This window comes from Heteronotia binoei, chromosome 21 (assembly GCF_032191835.1).
Source record: "Heteronotia binoei isolate CCM8104 ecotype False Entrance Well chromosome 21, APGP_CSIRO_Hbin_v1, whole genome shotgun sequence".
Lineage (NCBI taxonomy): Eukaryota > Metazoa > Chordata > Lepidosauria > Squamata > Gekkonidae > Heteronotia > Heteronotia binoei.
Genome location: NC_083243.1, coordinates 35,685,970 through 35,704,238, shown reverse-complemented (window position 1 = coordinate 35,704,238; position 18,269 = coordinate 35,685,970). Strand labels below are relative to the sequence as shown.

General features: G+C 45.9%; 1 protein-coding gene across 1 annotated transcript in view; it reads right to left on the bottom strand.

Moving 5' to 3' along the window:
* Positions 1-18,269, bottom strand: part of SYNE3 (spectrin repeat containing nuclear envelope family member 3) — a 111,734-nt gene that overhangs the window by 69,060 nt on the left and 24,405 nt on the right. The window contains exon 2 of the mRNA XM_060262158.1: positions 1,414-1,491. The gene's annotated coding sequence lies outside the window, so the exon portion shown is untranslated. The remainder of the gene's footprint in view (positions 1-1,413; positions 1,492-18,269) is intronic.

Sequence of the window (18,269 nt, the reverse complement as noted above, 5' to 3'; positions counted from 1 at the left end):
TCTGTGGATTCCTGCCCAAAATGACCTTCACAGTGGTTTTCCTGACATTTTTAGCTTGAAGAAACCCATTCCACATCAACTTGCTGGCCAAAAAAAAGACCAGCAGGTATGCCATGGAAATCTTAAGTATTACAAAGGATTCTGGGATGCATTTAGGGAATACAGACTTCACACTGAGTACTGGCCAGGTGTTAGGGTTATTTTTATTTAGTGATTTCAAAATCTTACCCTTTATAAAATTTTGTTTGAGTTATACTCAGGGCTTTTTTTGTAGAAAAAGCCCAGCAGGAGCTCCCCTGTGCCGGAAACCATCAGGGATGCATTTAAGATGCCTCCCCACACCTTCCCCAGTGTGCCAGCTGGAGCCCTGGCCAGGCCAGTCGGAGCTCCGTTCCTGTGTGCAACTACCCCCCAAAAGCTCTGGTGGTTATACTGCTGGGTTTTACAGAGAAAGGGAAGGCAATGTCTGACATGCCCAGGACTTAGGGAGCTCAAGGTAATAAGGATGAATTTCCAATACTTTGTTGCTTCCCATATGCATCACTCAAGCAAAGAAAGGAGCAGGCATCAACGCCGAAGAGTTCACAGGGATGTGTTGCACAAGAACACATTCACATATACGTGGAATTCAGCTCATCAAAAACAGTGGTTTCCAATCTTTTTGGCAGCAGGGACTGGTTTTGTAGAAGACAATTTTTCCATAGACTGTGGTAGTGGGGGGCAATGGTTTCAGTATGATACAATTGTGCACTTTATTTCTATTAGTTTGGTGTGGTGGTGAAGTGCATGGACTCTTATCTGGGAGAACAGGGTTTGATTCCTCAGTTCTCCACTTGCATCTGCTGGAATGGTCTTGGGTCAGCCATAGCTCTCACAGAGTTGTCCTGGAAAGGGCAGCTGTTGTGAGAGCTCTCTTGGCTCCACACACCCCACATGGTGTCTGTTGTGGGGGGAGGAAGATAAAGGAGATTGTGAGCTGCTCTGAGACTCTGAAATTCAGAGTGGAGGGCAGGCTATAAATCCAATGTCATCACCATATTATTATTACTACATTGTAATATATAATTAAATAAATAATTATACAACTCACAGCCTGGTTGCTAACAGGCCACAGACCAGTATCGGTTCATGGACTGTGGGTTGGGGACCCCTGATCAAAATGATTGGCATTTTTCTGGTTGAACACATGTGCATGAAACTGCCTTATTCCAAGTAATTCACTCATCTGTCGTCAATGTTGCCTACTCTGACAAGCATCAGTAGCCCAGGGCTGCAGGCAGTGGTTTCCTACCACTTGACTCTTTTAAGTGGGGAAGCTGGGGATTGGACCTGGGTCCATCTTCAGGCAAAGCTGAGCCATGACTCATCCCCCGTTTTCCTAGAACTACCAGGAAAATATTGCATGTAACTTACCTTCAGCCGCCAGGCTGCAACCTTGGTACCTCTCTGCTGAAATGGTCCAAACTTGGCTCCCAGCTTCTGTTCAGTTACCTAAAATAATAATAATAAATAATAATAAATAATGCATGGGATGGAGAAAGTAGAGAAAGAGGTATTTTTCTCCCTTTCTCACAATACAAGAACTCGTGGGCATTCGATGAAATTGCTGAGCAGACAGGTTAAAACAGATAAAAGGAAGTACTTCTTCACCTAAAGGGTGATTAACATGTGGAATTCACTGCCACAGGAGGTGGTGGCAGCCACAAGCATGGCCACCTTCAAGAGGGGTTTAGATAAAAATATGGAGCAGAGGTCCATCAGTGGCTATTAGCCACAGTGTGTGTGTATATATATATATAAAAAAATTTTGGCCACTGTGTGACACAGAGTGTTGGACTGGATGGGTCATTGGCCTGATCCAACATGGCTTCTCTTATGTTCTTAATTGTATTATTAGTCCAGAGAAAAGCTCTCATATTTATAATTCCCAGAAATGAACTTCACCCATCCCTTGAAGATTCCAATCAATCCTCTTCTACTGCAGATACCAATAAAGACACAAGAGGAACATGTTTGTACTAGAATGCTTACTATGGGCCTCTGCTAACACTGGACAAAGATGGTATCTCTTTCTTCTAGGTGCCAGTAACTTAGAGCAGTTTCATTCAAAGGTGTCATTTATTTAGATCAGGATTGGGCAAACTGCGGCTTGGGAGCCACATGTGGCTCTTTCACAGATATTGTGTGGCTCTCCAAACCAAGCCAGTCAGCAGCTTGGAGAATGCATTCAAAGTTGAATTTGCTTTCTTTCCACCTCTCTCTCCCCCATCCATTTTCCTTCCTTCCTTCCAGCCCTCAAACATCTGACATTCATGTTTTGTGGCTCTCAAACATCTGATGTTCTCCAGTCATTGCAAGTGAACTCCTGATTACAGAGATCATTTCCTATGAATGAACTGGCAACTTTGAATGGCAGACTCCATGGCATAGGCACAAACCAGATTTTTGTGGCTGAAGCACAAACTGAACAACGAATCCATGCAAACAGGGAGGTTTATTCATGAACTAATCTGGTTTGTATTAGTTTATGAAGTTTAAACTCCTGCTTTATGCTCCCTGCTGCTTTTCATGCGGAGCAGAAAGCAGGGATTTAAATGGCTCCCAGCCGTTTAAACCAAGCAGCTGAGTGATGGGGAGCGCCACACTACACAGCTGTTTTTCTGCTCCTCACAAACCACCATGAACTGCCTCAACATTTTTTATTTATTTTTTATTTATTTTCTTTGATTTATAGGCTGCCCTTTCCCATAATGGGCTCAAATTCATAGAAGTTCAGGTGTGGTTCTTGAGTTTGCAAACACTGCTTCATGAACTGGCCAAAATTTGTGATGAACTTTTAGTTTGTCAGCTAGTTCATGCCCATCCCTAATCACATCCATACTGAGCTCGCAACCCCTCTCCAAAATCCACCACCCTCAGACTCCACTCCCAAATCTCCAGGAATTTCCCAACTTGAAGCTGGCACCTCTAACTATTTCCAACTGCTGGATGGGACATGCATGACCAAATGTTCCTTCATACCAAACAAAAAATAATCCTGGATCCTGGAAAACTAGACCCTGGAAAACCAGTGCCAAAGCTTGAAAATAACAGACCTAAGATATAAATTTGCCCAGCTGAATGCATAATGGTATTTCATGATTATCTCCATGACCACTATAAAATAGTTCTCTTGATCTGAGAATACTACTTTTTTCTTGCCAGCTTTGTGCTTGCATGATGTACATGCCCTGACCTGGATAGCCCACTCTTGCCAGATCTTGGAAGCTAAGCAGAGTCAGCCCTGGTCACTATTTGGATGGGAGACCACCAAAGAAATCCAGGGTTGCAACAGAGAGGCTAATAATGACAAATCATCTCTGAATGTTTCTTGCCTTGAAAACAGAGTTGCCAGGTCTGTGTTGGAAAATATGTGGAGACTTTGGGGGTGGATCCAGGAGAGGGTGGAGTTTGGGGAGAAGAGGGACCTCGGCATAGTACACTGCCATAGAGTCTACCCTTCAAAGTAATGTAATGTAATGTAATGTAATGTAATGTAAAATTTTATTTATATCCCGCCCTCCCCCGCCGAAGCAGGCTCAGGGCGGCTAACAGCATTTCAAGTAAACAATACAGTATTAAAAACATTAAATTCACATTAAAATTCACATTAAAATCAATCAATAATTAAAACATTCCTAAATCAACACTGGCGGTAACCGTTATTAATCTGGCGGTAAACATTAATTCAGTTATTGGTGAACGCCTGTTTGAAGAGGGCGGTCTTGCAGGCCCTGCGGAACTGGTCTAAGTTCCGCAGGGCCCGCACCTCCTCTGGGAGTTTGTTCCAGAGTTGTGGGGCCGCAACGGAAAAGACCCGAGTGCGGGTGCTTTGAAGTTTGACTTCTTTTGGCCCAGGGATATTCAGTCTGCTTTTCCCCACTGACCTCAGTGCTCTCTGGGGCTCATATGGGGAGAGACGGTCCCTCAGGTAGGTCGGTCCTTGGCCATATAGGGCCTTAAAGGTTATGACCAGCACTTTGTACTGGATCCGGTATACGATTGGCAGCCAGTGCAGTCCGCGCAGCCCCGGCCGTATATGCTCCCATCTTGGGAGACCAAGTAACAACCTGGCCGCCGCGTTCTGCACTAGCTGCAGCTCCCGGGTCCGGTACAGAGGCAGCCCCATGTAGAGAGCGTTACAGTAGTCCAGTCTTGAGGTGACCGTCGCGTGGATCACCATTGCTAGGTCCTGACGCTCTAGGAAAGGGGCCAACTGCCTCGCCCGCCTCAGGTGGAAGAATGCTGATTTGGCAGTGGCTGTTATCTGGGCCTCCATTGATAATGAAGGCTCCAGTAAGACGCCCAGGCTCTTTACCCGCTGCGCCGTCTTCAGCGGCACCCCATCAAAGGCCGGGAGAGATATTTCCTTCCCCAGAGTGCCACGACCCACATGGAGAACCTCTGTCTTCACTGGATTTAACTTCAGCCCACTCAGTCTAAGCCACGTTGCAACAGCCTGCAAAGCCCGGTCCAGGTTCCCCGGGGCGGAGGCGGGCCGGCCGTCCATTAGTAGATAGAGCTGGGTGTCATCTGCGTATTGATGGCAACCCAGCCCAAATCTCCGGGGAATCTGGGCGAGGGGGCGCATATAGATGTTGAATAACATCGGGGAGAGAACTGCTCCCTCGGGCACCCCACAGTCTAGTGTGCGCCTCTGGGATCGCTCACCCCCAATCGCCACCCTCTGTCCCCGACCCATGAGGAAGGAGGAAAGCCATTGTAAAGCCAGCCCCTCAACCCCTATGTCGGCGAGGCGGTGGATCAGCAACCGATGGTCGACTGTATCAAATGCAGCCGACAAATCTAACAACATCAGTATTGCCTCACCGCCTCGATCCAGTTGCCGCTGGAGGTCATCCACCAAGGCGACCAGGACCGTCTCCGTCCCGTGGCCCGGTCGGAAGCCAGACTGGCACGGGTCTAAGACAGAAGCGTCATCTAGAAATCTCTGTAGCTGCAACGCCACTGCCCTCTCGATAATTTTACCTATAGCCATTTTCTTCAGGGGAGCTTCTGATCTCTGTCAATTGGCAGGCTGGAAATGCTTTCCATGGTGGTAATTCCAGGTGGGTAGGCATGTTAGTTTGTAGCAGCAGAAGAAAACAGTCAAGTGGCACATTAAGACTAAGAAAATTTATCCCAGCAAAAACTTCTGTGAGTTAGAGTTCACTTAATCAGATGCACTGGATAGCTATACCTTTACACTTTCCTAATTGGATGCTTATCGTGTTCGTCCTGCACTCTCCTAGATTAGATCTGTTTTTCTGTTTATCCTCCTTTGCCTGCCTATCAACAGATGGGAGTGGTTCTCATCCGCTCTGAGGAGATTGATTACTCTTCTGGTTTAATCTCATTTTTCATTGTCCCCTCTTCCTTCTTGTTGTCTGCAATGTTTAGAGAAAACATGTCTCTCTAATGAATGTGCTCCATGCATTTGATAAACTGAGCTCTAATCCAGTGTGCGCTGGAATTAATTTCGTTTGTCTTTAAGGCATTACTGAAGTCCTGTTTGGCAGCGTAAATGTGATGTTGTAAAAAAGCAAATCTGAAGGAAAGGCAGTGCCACAAGGTTGCCTCGGCAACGTGCTGCCTTCTCCACCCAGCCTCTGAGCTACAAATCCCGATTGGTAGCAGGAAAACAAGCATGGACAACAACAACACGATTTAGAACTCTCCAGGGAAAAGTAAAGATTTAGAACACTCAGGGGGAAAAACTGATGGAATGAGGTATAAATTTTCAAGCATTTGCTCACATACCGGCCAGTTATTATCAAAGCCAAATAACTTATGAACATCACTTCAGAAAAGAAGAGAGAAGAAGAAGATATTAGATTTATATCCAGCCCTCCACTCCGAATCGCAGAGTCTCAGAGCAGCTCACAATCTCCTACATCTTCCTCCCCCACAGCAGACACCCTGTGAGGTGGGTGGGGCTGAGAGGACTCTCACAGCAGCTGCCCTTTCAAGGACAACCTCTGCCAGAGTTATGGCTGACCCAAGGCCATTCCAGCAGCTGCAAGTGGAGGAGTGGGGAATAAAACCTGATTCTCCCAGATAAGAGTCCGCACACTTAACTACTACACCAAACTGGCTCTCTGAAGCTAGCAGAGTTTTAGCTTCGTCTTCTCCCTGAGCTGCTAGTTTTCTACATGTAAAGGAGGTTTGTGCATGTTGTAAACTGTGTTCCCTCTAAGCTGAGTTAGTGTGAGCTAGCTCAGTTTTTCAGCTTCCAGTTCACACATTTTTGTCTTCGCTCAGGAAAAATGGCCCCAAAGCAAACTAATTTATGCAGTAGCCATATTCCTCACTCAAAACTTTAATGCTAGTACCTCATGAAGTAGAATTTTTGCTCACAAGACTCCACAGCTTAGAGGGAGCATTGGTTGGCAATAAAGAAATGGGACAACCCCAGACAGACATCTACCACCATCTGCTGTTTTGAGAATTAGGTCTTAGGAGCACTATTTTTTGACCTATTATTGCTATAACAGTAATGATTATGAGTAACTTTAATATTTTGCTACAAATGTGGTGAAAACTGGTGATGCTGAATAAAACTGGTTGATCAATTCCATTTCCTGCTTCCATTGCATAAATTCCCTAAACATATCAAGGTACCCAAAACTGGTGGTGGAAAATGCAGTCACGTTGTAGCTGACTTATGGCGACCCCATAGGGTTTTCAAGGACAAAGACATTTGGAGGTGGGTGGCCACTGCCTGCCTCTGTGTAGCAACTGGAACTTCCTTGCTGATCCCCTATCCCAGGTCTCTTTTGGTAGAAAAAGCCCAGCAGGAACGCATTTGCATATTAGGCTACACCCTCTGACATCACCATTGTTTCATACAGGGCTTTTTTTTGTAGAAAAAGAGCCCAGCAAGAACTCATTTGCATATTAGGCCACACCCCAGAACTGCATTCCTGTGCATTCCTGCTTCAAAAAAGCCCTGCTTTATCCTAACTACTAACCAGGACCAATCTCGCATAGCTTCCAAAATCAGGACAGCCTGGGCTACCTAGGTCAGGGCACCAAAAACCACTGCTGCTATTACTACCTACCACTTATACCAACACAAGCTGGTTTTCCTTTCCTCTAGATTGTCCATCAGATCTCTGTTTCAATGTCCCAGCAGCACTAGTTGGAAATAATTGAATCCAAACTGATGTAATGAGGTATAAATGGAAGCAACATATTTTTAGCACCAGAGTTTACAGCACATATTCCCTTCTGCACCAATGTCCCACAGTCCCTGAAAAGCAGAGAAATAACAACCAAACTACACTACAGTGGTATAGATCTAACCAGCCATGGACTTTGCAGAGCAGAATTCTCCTGCTTTTCCTTTTCACGGCAATCCACAGAGCCTCCTTTCCTCCAAGTATGATGTTCCGGGGTTAGGGTTGCCAAATTTGAGCTGGGAAATCCCTGGGGGTAGAGCCTGGGGAAGAGAGACCTCAGCAGGGTGTAATGCTATAGGGTCCACCCTCTAAAGTAGCTATTTCTTCCAGGGGAACTGAGCTCTGTGGTCTGAATAGCACAGAAGGCAAAGTGATGGTTTGCAGCAGGAGAGGAGAATCAGTGGAAACTGTCAATCCATATTCTGAACATGCAAGTGCAATTAAGTCTTTGGAACTGCATGATTAGAATGCATTCCAGCATGTCATATACATTAGTCTGAACCAGATTTAGGACTACAACAGGGATGGCCAAACTTGTTAATATAAGACCCACGTAGAATAAACATCAGATGTTTGAGAGAAGGAAGGAAGGAAGGAAGGAAGGAAGGAAGGAAGGAAGGAAGGAAGGAAGGAAGGAAGGAAGGAAGGAAGGAAGGAAGGAAGGAAGGAAGGAAGGTAGATGGGGTGGGAGGAGGGAGGGAGAGGTGGAAAGAAAGCAACTTTCACTTTAAATGCATTCTCCACACTGCGTCAAGCTGGCTTGGCTTGGAGAAATGATTTAAAGAGAGAAATGCTTTCTCCAAGTTGGCTGATGGGGCAGTGGAGGCTTCAAGAGTTACACGATATATGGAAGAACCACATGTGGCTCCCGAGTCATAATATCACCACCCCTGGACTACAGTATTAGAAACCTGGACTTCTTTAGTGGTTTCCCATCCAAGTATGAACCACAGCCAAACCTGCTTTAGCTTCCAGGCTCTGACAACATCAGGTTGCCCGGGCCAACCAGTTCAGTGTCCTGAACTCCTAGGCCTCCGGTTTCATTTTTCTGCCCACAAAAAATAATTCCTAAAGTCTGTTTCAGAGGGTCACTGTGTTGGTCTGCAGATTAAAGTCCAGTAGCACCTTAGACCCAAAAAAGATTGTCGGGGTATAAGCTTTTGAGTTAAAGCTCCCTTATTGGATACCATCTGACGAAGGGATATCTGACAAAGGAAACTTTGACTCTTGAAAGCTTATCTCCTGGAATTTTTGTTGGTCTCTACGGTGCTACTCAAATCTAATTTTTAAAGTCTGTTTGCACCTTATTTTCACCTTGGAAATTAGCAGAGCCTTGCCTTGTAAAACTTTTTTTTTTTTCAAATTGAAATGTAATAACAAGCCCTCTAGGAAAGGTGGTGCCTCATAACAAAGGACACCAGCAACAGACTCCTCTTTTCAGTGTCATACTTGGGTGCAAAAGTATTTGTAGGATTAAAGCACACGATCATAAACATTTTAAAGAGTTCACATCAACACCATGAGGACATTTATTACATAGGACTATCCAATCAGATTGCTGCTGGGTCTAAAAGTCTGGCACAATATCAAAGAGACATACTCCCAAATAATTAAACTTGCTCCTAGGCAATCCATCCATTTAAATCCCCTTTCATAACCCTATCTGCCCTGTGCCAATGATGTGCTTTATGTTGCAAAACAACCCTGGCAAAATTAACAGCAGTTATTGCAAAGACTTGCCTGAATCCCAGGAGATACACATCTCTGGACCAACCAACAGCTTCATCCCCAGGTGTCTCCTGCACAAACCAAATCAACTAACAATCGTCACATTGAACAGATCAATTTTGACCCATTTGAATACGTTTTCTGGAGTTAAGTAAAAAGAAGCTGTTTTCTTGTGACTCATTTTTGCCTGGGTTTTTGCAGTTTTCCATAGATTAGTCACCCACCCTCCCACTGTGCATAGAATGCCAGGCACTGTGGGTCAGAGGCAGAACAAACATCTGCTTTCAATTCCAGAGGATAATTCTTTCGAGTTGATGAGACAGTACACTCAGTTCTGCAACAAGGCTCGAGGCCCAGGGCTTTAGGCCTAAATCTACATGGGCTGCACAGAGTTGCCACTCCTGGGTTGGGAAATACCTGGAGATTTTGGAGGTGGAGCCTCAGGAGGGTGAAGTTAGGGGAGGGGAGGGACTTCAAAGGGAAACTAGGCTTGCTGTTCCCCATTTGGGGGTGGGGAATTCCCCAGTTTGGTGGGCTTCTGCCCATTGCTGGCCAGCTGAAATGCCCCCCCCCAACAGAATGTTATGCCACATGCCTACGTAATCCAAAAGTGATGTGGGCACACTAAGGGTGACGCTCTGGTTTTTGGGCAAAATTCTATGGTTTGAAGGTGATTTTATCATAGAGTTTTGCCCAAAAAACAGAGCATTGCCCTCGACGTACCCGTAGCACTTCCAGGTGATGTAGGCATGGTGCACAACACCACTTCCGGCAGGACCGGATCTACATGTTTTTTGAGGGGGAGGGGCAAAATTAAAAAATGACACCCCCTTATGGGCCATTCTATGTATGGTCCCATAGAATACAATAGCCCCATATGCAATTTGGCACCCCCCTCCATTGACACCCGGGGCAAGCACCCCCCTCTGCTCCCCTAGATCTGACCCTGACTTCCGGTGATGGTGGCACATCGGGGGCAATGCTTCTGGGTCCTGGAATGTCTCCCCACCCCCTGCCAGCATCTCAAATGGACCTGAAACCCTAAGAGGAAATGATCTCTACCACCTGGAGATCAGTTGTAATCCCAGGAGATCTCCAGCTGCCACCACCACCCCACACATACAGCAGAAAATGGTTGCCGAATCTCAGGAAGGTAGAATGGACATAAGGATTTTTAATATTCCACCATGGAGAACCAGCACGGTGTAGAGATTAGAGTGTTGGACTAGAATCTGGGAGGCCCTGGTTCCAGTCCCCATTCTGCCGTGGAAGTTCACTGGATGACCTTGGGCCAGTCTCAGTCTAACCTACCTCACAAGCTTGTTGTTGAGAGGAGAAAACAGAGGTGAGGGAGATGAAGAGAATGAGGTTGTAAACAGAGACCCAACCACTGGGACCCAACTAAAGAAATAAAAGCTTAGTGTAAGTAAAAGATGTTAGTAGTTCAGGGAGAAATGTTCTAGCCTAGTTCTTTGGGGGCTAAGCTGGTTTTACACTTAAGAGAGGTTTATTACAACATGGGACCTTTGCACCGTGAAATCCACCACCTGAAGTAGTGCAGTCCATTTTATCACCACAAGGAACTGCTTGCAGTTTCTTCACTCTTTGAGTAAGGTTAGATGCATCCTTCACATGACATACACTGGTTGGACTGCATTGTCTGCTTTTCAAGCCAGCATAGCCAAGCAGCATCTATCAGAGATGTGATTGCAAGCAACAACTGTATCATTAGCTGGGTTCATGGGCAGACACTGAAGGCACACAGAGACTCTAGTAGTCTCAATTTTAATATCTCAAATTGATTTTGTTCCCCTTTCTTCTACGTGCTGAAAATTGCAGGTGGTGACAAATATGCTAGGGCAGTTTATGCAAAAAAATGTAATCATGTGAAAAAGAAATATAATAATGAAAACATATTCAAAATCCATTCAAACACACCCGAACTGAAATACTGGTTCCCTGCTTGCGAGTGGAGATCAGGACATGAACCAAACTGGCAGGTGCTCAAACTTGCTAACTTGTATTAAACTGCATGTTCACTTGAAGTGGCTATTTATAGGTATGTGCACAGTCAAAATACATACTATCTCACTGCATATGCATACAAAGCTGCCTTATACCAAGTAATGGACCACCGAGCTCTCTAGGTCTCAGCAGAAGCTGCTACCTTTAGCTGGAAGTGTTAAGAACTGAACCTCGCACCTTCCACAGACTGCTCTAAAAGTGATCCATGCCCCCTCCTTACAATCTGCCATCACACTGTAATAGCACTGAGCTTGGATCCGAAAGAGCTTTGTGCTATCAGAAACTCAATTCCTTTGTGATGTAGTTTTGGCGACGTGACAGAAAATAAGCAACACTGACAGATATTTATACAAATATGTATGAGCTTAGCATATTGTTCCCAAGGCAGTTTTCAACAATTATAAAAATGACAATATGGCCATCAAGAATTTAAAATGCACAACAAACCAAGCAGAACCAGCCATAATATCTGAGCAACTTTAAGGAAAACCACCACTAAAAGCATAAAAAGACTGTTAGTGTAGCTGTAGTGTGATCTGGAGTAGGAAGATCCAGCTTCAGATTCCTATTTAGAATTTCAACCATGCTGAAGACCTTTTTCAGGAGCAGATCCCATGCAATGGAAGGGACCAATCCTGTGGCCTTGCCCTCTGTTAAATTACTTTAGGATTGCCTATCCCCAGTTGGGGCAATAAGAAATCCCCAGTTGGGGGCAGGGGATCCCCTGCTTTGGAGGCTCTCCTCCCACTTCAGGGTTAGCAGGAAGCACTGGGGGGGGGGTGCGGTTTAATATATACTGGACACTCTAAGACTGGTCCCCGTAGGGCAAAATGGAGGGACGGTGGCTCGGTGGTAGAGCATCTGCTCGGTAAGCAAAAGGTCCCAGGTTCAATCCCTGGCATCTCCAAAAAAGGGTCCAGGCAAATAGGTGTGAAAAACCTCAGCTTAAGAGCCTGGAGAGCTGCTGCCAGTCTGAGTAGATAATACTGATTTTGATGGACCAAGGGTCTGATTCAGTATAAGGCAGCTTCATATGTTCATATGGAGAATAAATCTGTGGGTATCGGGCTTTTTTGGAGGGGGGCTTTTTTTTGAGGTAGAGGCATCAAATTTTCAGCATAGCATCTGGTCCCTCCCCTCAAAGCACCCCCCATGTTTCAAAAAGATTGGACCTGGGGTCCAATTCTATGATCCCCCCCCCCAAAGGTGCCTCCATTCTCCATTATTTCCAATGAAGGGAAGGAAAAGGAGCACCGTCCCTTTAAATGTGATGGCCAGAACTCCTTTTGGAGTTCAATGATGCTTGTCACAACCTTGCTTCTGGCTCCACCCCCAAAGTCCCCAGATATTTCCTTAGTTGGACCTGGCAACCCTAAATTCCCTGTTCAGTTATGATTAGTAGAATTTTGAGCTGTTTCTCACCCAATCTGCCTTGCACTAAGACTAAAACATTTTCCTGAGCTCCTTTTCTGAGACATAAATGGGAAAAACAGGAGAAATCAGTTAGCCAGGATTTGGAGAATTCAGCCATGCCTTTCAAATATAACGGAAGAAGTTGCTCTATAAAGTCAAAACTCAACAAACAACCTTTTTCTTGTATCAGTTGCACATTTTGTAAGCAGGAGAAGAGCAGAGAGGAAAAGAGAGAGAAACAACTGCCAGGAAATTGTGAGTAAAAAGGGAAGAAACCTTTTCTTTAAAAATAACAGCCTACTAAGATTGGTTTCATGAACTGAAATATTTGAAAAGAGGCTATATCCACTGAATAGTCATAGTAGTTGAGTGTTATAACACAAGCTTGGCATGCAGAAGGTTGTGAGTTGAACCACTGGTATCTTCGGTTTAAAGGATCTCATGTGGCAAGTCTTGGGGCAAGAGACCTCTGTTTGAGTCCTTGGATAACTGCAGACAGGGCAAGTAGATGACACTGGAACTGTTTGTTTGTTTGTGTGTGTGTGTGTCCCCAATCTTGTTGAGTCTGTGAGCGCTTTTCGAATTTTGAGAACAGGGTAGGGCTGCCAACTCTGACTCAGGAATATCTGGGGACTTTGGGTGTGGAGCAAGGAGATTTTCCCGTTCCAAATAAAAATATAGCAGGTGCAAGTTCTTCTGAATACAGTCTTAATTTCCTCCCTCTCTTTTTGCCTTCAAAGGGTTCCCCAGCAGTTGCACTGCCACTAAATGAAAATGAACACACAAAGCAGCCAAAATAAACAGTTTGCAAGTTGTGAGGAAAAGCCCCCTTTCCGAACATCGTAGTGACCAGCATGGAGAAGTAACTCACACACGTCTGGCCAGAGAGTGTGGGCAAACCTATCGAGGGACATAAAGGACTTATGTGTACAAGCAGCCACAAGTTACATAGACTATCTAAACCGGTACAAGAGTGCCTTCTAGCATAACGGATGTCTTCCCGTTATCCCGTATGTCAGTCATGGAGCGGAAGAGACTGCGCCGCCAAGGAGCTATCCAGGCGAATGGTTATGAAGTGCTGACCATGGAATCCACCATGGAGGGCTAACACCACATACGCAGCCATCTTCCCGCCAGACTTGAACTCCATTTCAGCGTAACAGAAGGCTCATGTACACACCAGATGTCACCTTTGGCCTGCAAGCAACCCATCTATCCAAAGAATGGTTAATTATCCAACAGTCACTCTCTTTGTTCAACGGAACCCTGGACAAAGACCAGTGCCCAGTAGAAGACAGAAGAAGAAGGAAGACCATCTCCAGCCAAGAGCCAAGTCCTTTGTCTAAGTCGGGTATTACCTAGGCCAACATTTGACTCTCTATTGTCACCCTTTTAGATAAGCCCATCTAATCTTAAGTGTCCCCCACCCAGTAGTCACCTCTATTCTTCTTTCCAACTGTCACTTTGGAGCCGCCCCAGGGTCCGTTTCAACCTGAAAGTTCTCTCAGGTACACAGGATCCAGGCAAGTTCTTTGGTCAAGAGCAGGCACCCAATTAGGTGCCACCAATGAACTTTCTATTGGCTACTGCAGTAGTCCAGCCTTTATGGTCACTGCAGAGCCTCCCCTTTCTCCTCCCTCGTACCTCCCATCCCCTAAGGGCTCAAGAGAGTCCTTATAATCTGTGGACTAGCTACCCACAGGTGTGCTTCTAGCAGTATCCCAACTTCTGCTGCATAGATCCATCCCCGATTCCTGATCAGTTTCGGGTCCCTTACCCACGTCCTCACTCATCGCCATTGAAGCCTTCCTTGAAGACTACGATAGGTAAAAATCACCGTTTGTCTACCCATGTGTCCGTCTATCTATCTATCTATCTATCTATCTATCTATCTATCTATCTATCTATCTATCATCTATCATCCATCCATCCATCCAACCATCCTAGGACTGAATGTGTGTTTTGATGAGTATTTTTATCTTGTATGGAAGTCTATATTTTTCCCAATAAATTATAATTGATTTTACTAAATTAGAGTCCCTATTATTTTAAGCATTACTCTCTGGATGTGTATCTTGTATATATTGGTAAAAGATCCCTAGTGAGCCAGATGCCCACTTGACTAATTCCCCAACCTCATTTTGAGGGCATTTCGGCTTACAAAGTCCACACTTTTGTGATCTCGCTGGGGCAATTTACTCACGGGAGTTGCTGGATATAGCAACCTGCTTTCTTTCAACTAACTTCTTCAGACTAACACAGGAAAATGAGAGTACTGAGCAGAGCAGTCTACGGCTTCTGAAAGGAATGCAAAACAAACAGAGGCACTGGGCTCTCTCTCTCTCTTCCCCTCTCACTCACCAGGAAGAGCCACATGGCTCTGCCTACTCGCCCCTCCCCCTGAAGCTTTAGTCTTGCTGAGATTTAAAGGCACATACACTCCTTCCAAAACCTAAGCAGTTTGCAAGTTTTTAAACCTCCCACAATAGAAAAGTGCATTGTGGCTCTTGGGGCAGGGCTTCCTCTCACACCAGCCAGCTGGCTGGCAGTGGGGAGGAGCCTGCAAATCTGGGGGATCCTCTACTAGGACATTAGGAGTGACAAGCCTAGAACAAGCATTAGGCACCACCACAAAATGGCTGCCATGGGGTGCTGGGGCCAATCACAGAATATTGGAGGTTTGCAAGCCAAGTATCCTCCTAGAGCAGAGGCAGCTGTTTCTGAAAGGGTGCGCCATGTAGACACAAAGATGATGCCTTCTGGACTCTTCCAAAGCTTCTCTTGCTTCAGCAAATCAGTTGGAAATCAGTTCAAATTCCAGGGAATCTCCAGGCCCCACCTGGAGGTTAGCAACACTGTATGACCAAAGCAGCAATGGCTCCAGTCGCACTATTAGTCACAGTCCCTCCTGAAACCAAATTTCTGCTCTTTTACTTCTTCCTCCTCCAAGTCGGTCAACTAGTTCCTGTTCGGGAACCATCTGTCAAATACAATAATTTCAAGCATTAATCGCTGTGCAAGTTAACCAGCTTGTTAGATGGTGACCTGAACTCTACCGGGTTTCTCGGGGATTAGCCCTATTTAAATTGTGTTCACCTTTTAAACAGACGCCTCCTGCTGAGCTCCATTCATTTGTTTCAACAGCTTGTTTTCAACTCAGACACCGGCCTGCTGGCCTCTGTCTTCAGGACAGTCCTTCGGGAGTCAAATGGGACAGAAACCAGCCCATTTCTGCTTCTCAAACAAACAAAACTGACTCATTGCCATCTCATCTGTCTTACTCAAGAACACTGTTTTATTAAAGATAAATTACAGCTAAGGCAAGCTTCAGAGGCACTGTTTCCCCCCTCCCCCTTTTTACTGTTTTGCTGTGTTTCTCTTTGTGCTAGGGCTGCACTATCCAACATTTTGGAGCTGGTGGGCGATCTGGCTATTTTAAGAAATGACACTGGACACTGCCTTGAACTGGGTAGCCCAGGCTAGAAGGAAAAGAGATTGGATTTATACCCCGCCCTTCAAAGAAATCTCAGAGTGGTTTACAATCTCCTAGGAGAGTCAGTTTGGTGTAGTGGTTAAGTGTGCCGACTCTTATCTGGGAGAACCAGGTTTGATTTCCCACTCTTCCACTTGCACCTGCTAGCATGGCCTTGGGTCAGCCATAGCTCTGGCAGAGGTTGTCCTTGAAAGGGCAGCTGCTGTGAGAGCCCTCTCCAGCCCCACCCACCTCACAGGGTGTCTGTTGTGGGGGAGGAAGGTAAAGGAGATTGTGAGCCACTCTGAGACTCTTTGGAGTGGAGGGCGGGATATAAATCCAATATCTTCTTCTTCATCTTCTTCTTCTTCCCTTCCCCACAACAGACACACTGTGAGGTATGTGGAACTGAGAGAGTTCTGACAGAAACTGCTTTTGAGAGAAACAGCTCTGCGAGAACTTGTGACTGACTCAAGGTCACATCAGCAGGTGCACGTGGAGGAGTGGGGAATCAAACCCAGTTCTCTCAGATAAGAGTCCGCGCACTTAACCACTACACCAAACTGGCTAGACCTATCTCATCAGATCTCAGGAGATAAGAAGGGTTGGCCCTGGTTACAACTTGGATGGGAGACCATCAAGGAATTCCAGAGGCAGGCAATGACAAACCTCTGGTTGTCCCTTGCCTTGAAAACCCTACAAGTATCACTGTAAACTGGCTGTAACTTTACAGCAATTTCTATCACCACTAGTGGGCACCATAGGATTGTCAGGTCCTCCTGGCCACCGGTGGGGATGGGGGTAGGGTTGCCGGATCCAAGTTGGGAAACTCCTGGAGAATTGGGGATGGAGCCTGGGGAGGACAAGGACCTCAGTGGGGTACAATACCCTAGAGTCCACTCTCCAAAGCATCCATTTTCTCCAGGAGAACTGATCTATGTAGTCTATAGAAGAGTTGCAATTCCAGTAGATCCCCAGGTGTCACCTGGAGGCTGGCAACCCTAGGATGTCATAACAAAATGATGGCAGTGGAGACCAGGGCCAATCACAAAATGACAACCTTGGAGTCCGGATCACCTATTTCTCTTAGGTAAGAGACACTCTTTGGTTTCCATTTCCAGAGATGAGGCCTTTTGGGACAGTTTGCCAAGGCCAGAGGCATAAGAAAATTGGTATTTATGGCAAAGCTGAGGAGATGTGATTTGCATGCCTAGAAAGCACTTTGCTAGTTCATCAGCTAACAGGAAGCAACACAATTTCAGTTCTATTCAAGACCCTTTGGACTATCTCCAATAAGCATTTAATATGTGCGCACCAGGAAACACACTGGTGGGTGGGGCTAGCTTGCACTGGGGCTCTAGATAACTCCAAATGTTTGTAATCAATAACCGGCCTCCCTTTTAAATAGGGGTTAACTATCTCTCCTTCCACCTCCTCCACCTGGGAGACTATAAAATAAAAAGGGAAGCCTTTGCTGTCTGTCTTTTTTCTTGGCTGCTCAAGGATGCCTCTTACCCTTTACCATTCTGACCTTCTCTGAGTGTGAGCTCAGCCTTGCCTTCTGGCCACACCTCTCCTGCTGCTGTCTGGCTCCCTACCTTGTTCCTGGCTGTGTTGGAGCAACCTGCCTGGGTCCCAGCCACCTCTCCCAACCTTCTTCACCTAGGGGAGTCCAGGCCCCAGCTTTTCTTAGCTCAGGCAGCTGGGGCAAGGTCAAGTCGGAACCAGGCATTGGCTCCCAATACAAGTGATCCCAAGACTCTGCTCTGGTTTAGAAATATTAGACTGTATCATACTGTGGCCTACCTACTCCATCATTCTTTGTAAGAATCCCAGCACTAAGTAGGCCTCAGAACCTAGTAGATTAGACGGCCCTAGTTTACCTGCTACCCTTCCCTATCATTCAGTCACCTCACCTGACTCAGGACTGAGCAAAGGATCTGAAGTGGTTAAGAGTGTTGGACTAGTATCTGGGAGACCCAGGTTCGAACCCCCACTTGTGTCATGGAAGGTCACTGGGTAACCTTGGCCAGTCACAGTCTCTCAGCTTAACGAACCTCACTGGGTTGTTGTGGGGAAAAGAGAATGCTGTAAGCCGCTTTTGGGTCCCCGTAGGGGAGAAAGGTAGGGTACAAATGAATTATACAGAATAAGATTACCAAGTCTGTGCTGGAAAATACCTGGAGACTTTGGGGGTGAATCTGGGAGAAGGTGGGGTTTGGGAAGGGCCCTCAGCATGGTACAATGCCATAGAATCCACCCTTCAAAGCAGCCATTTTCTCCAGAGGAGCTGATCTCTGTCAGCTGGAGATCAGTTGCAAAAGTGGGAGATCTCCAGCCCCCACCAAGACTGCCAGCTGACCTCTCATGCTCATTAGCACTAGTTCTAAATAAGGGCTAGGCTTCCCAAA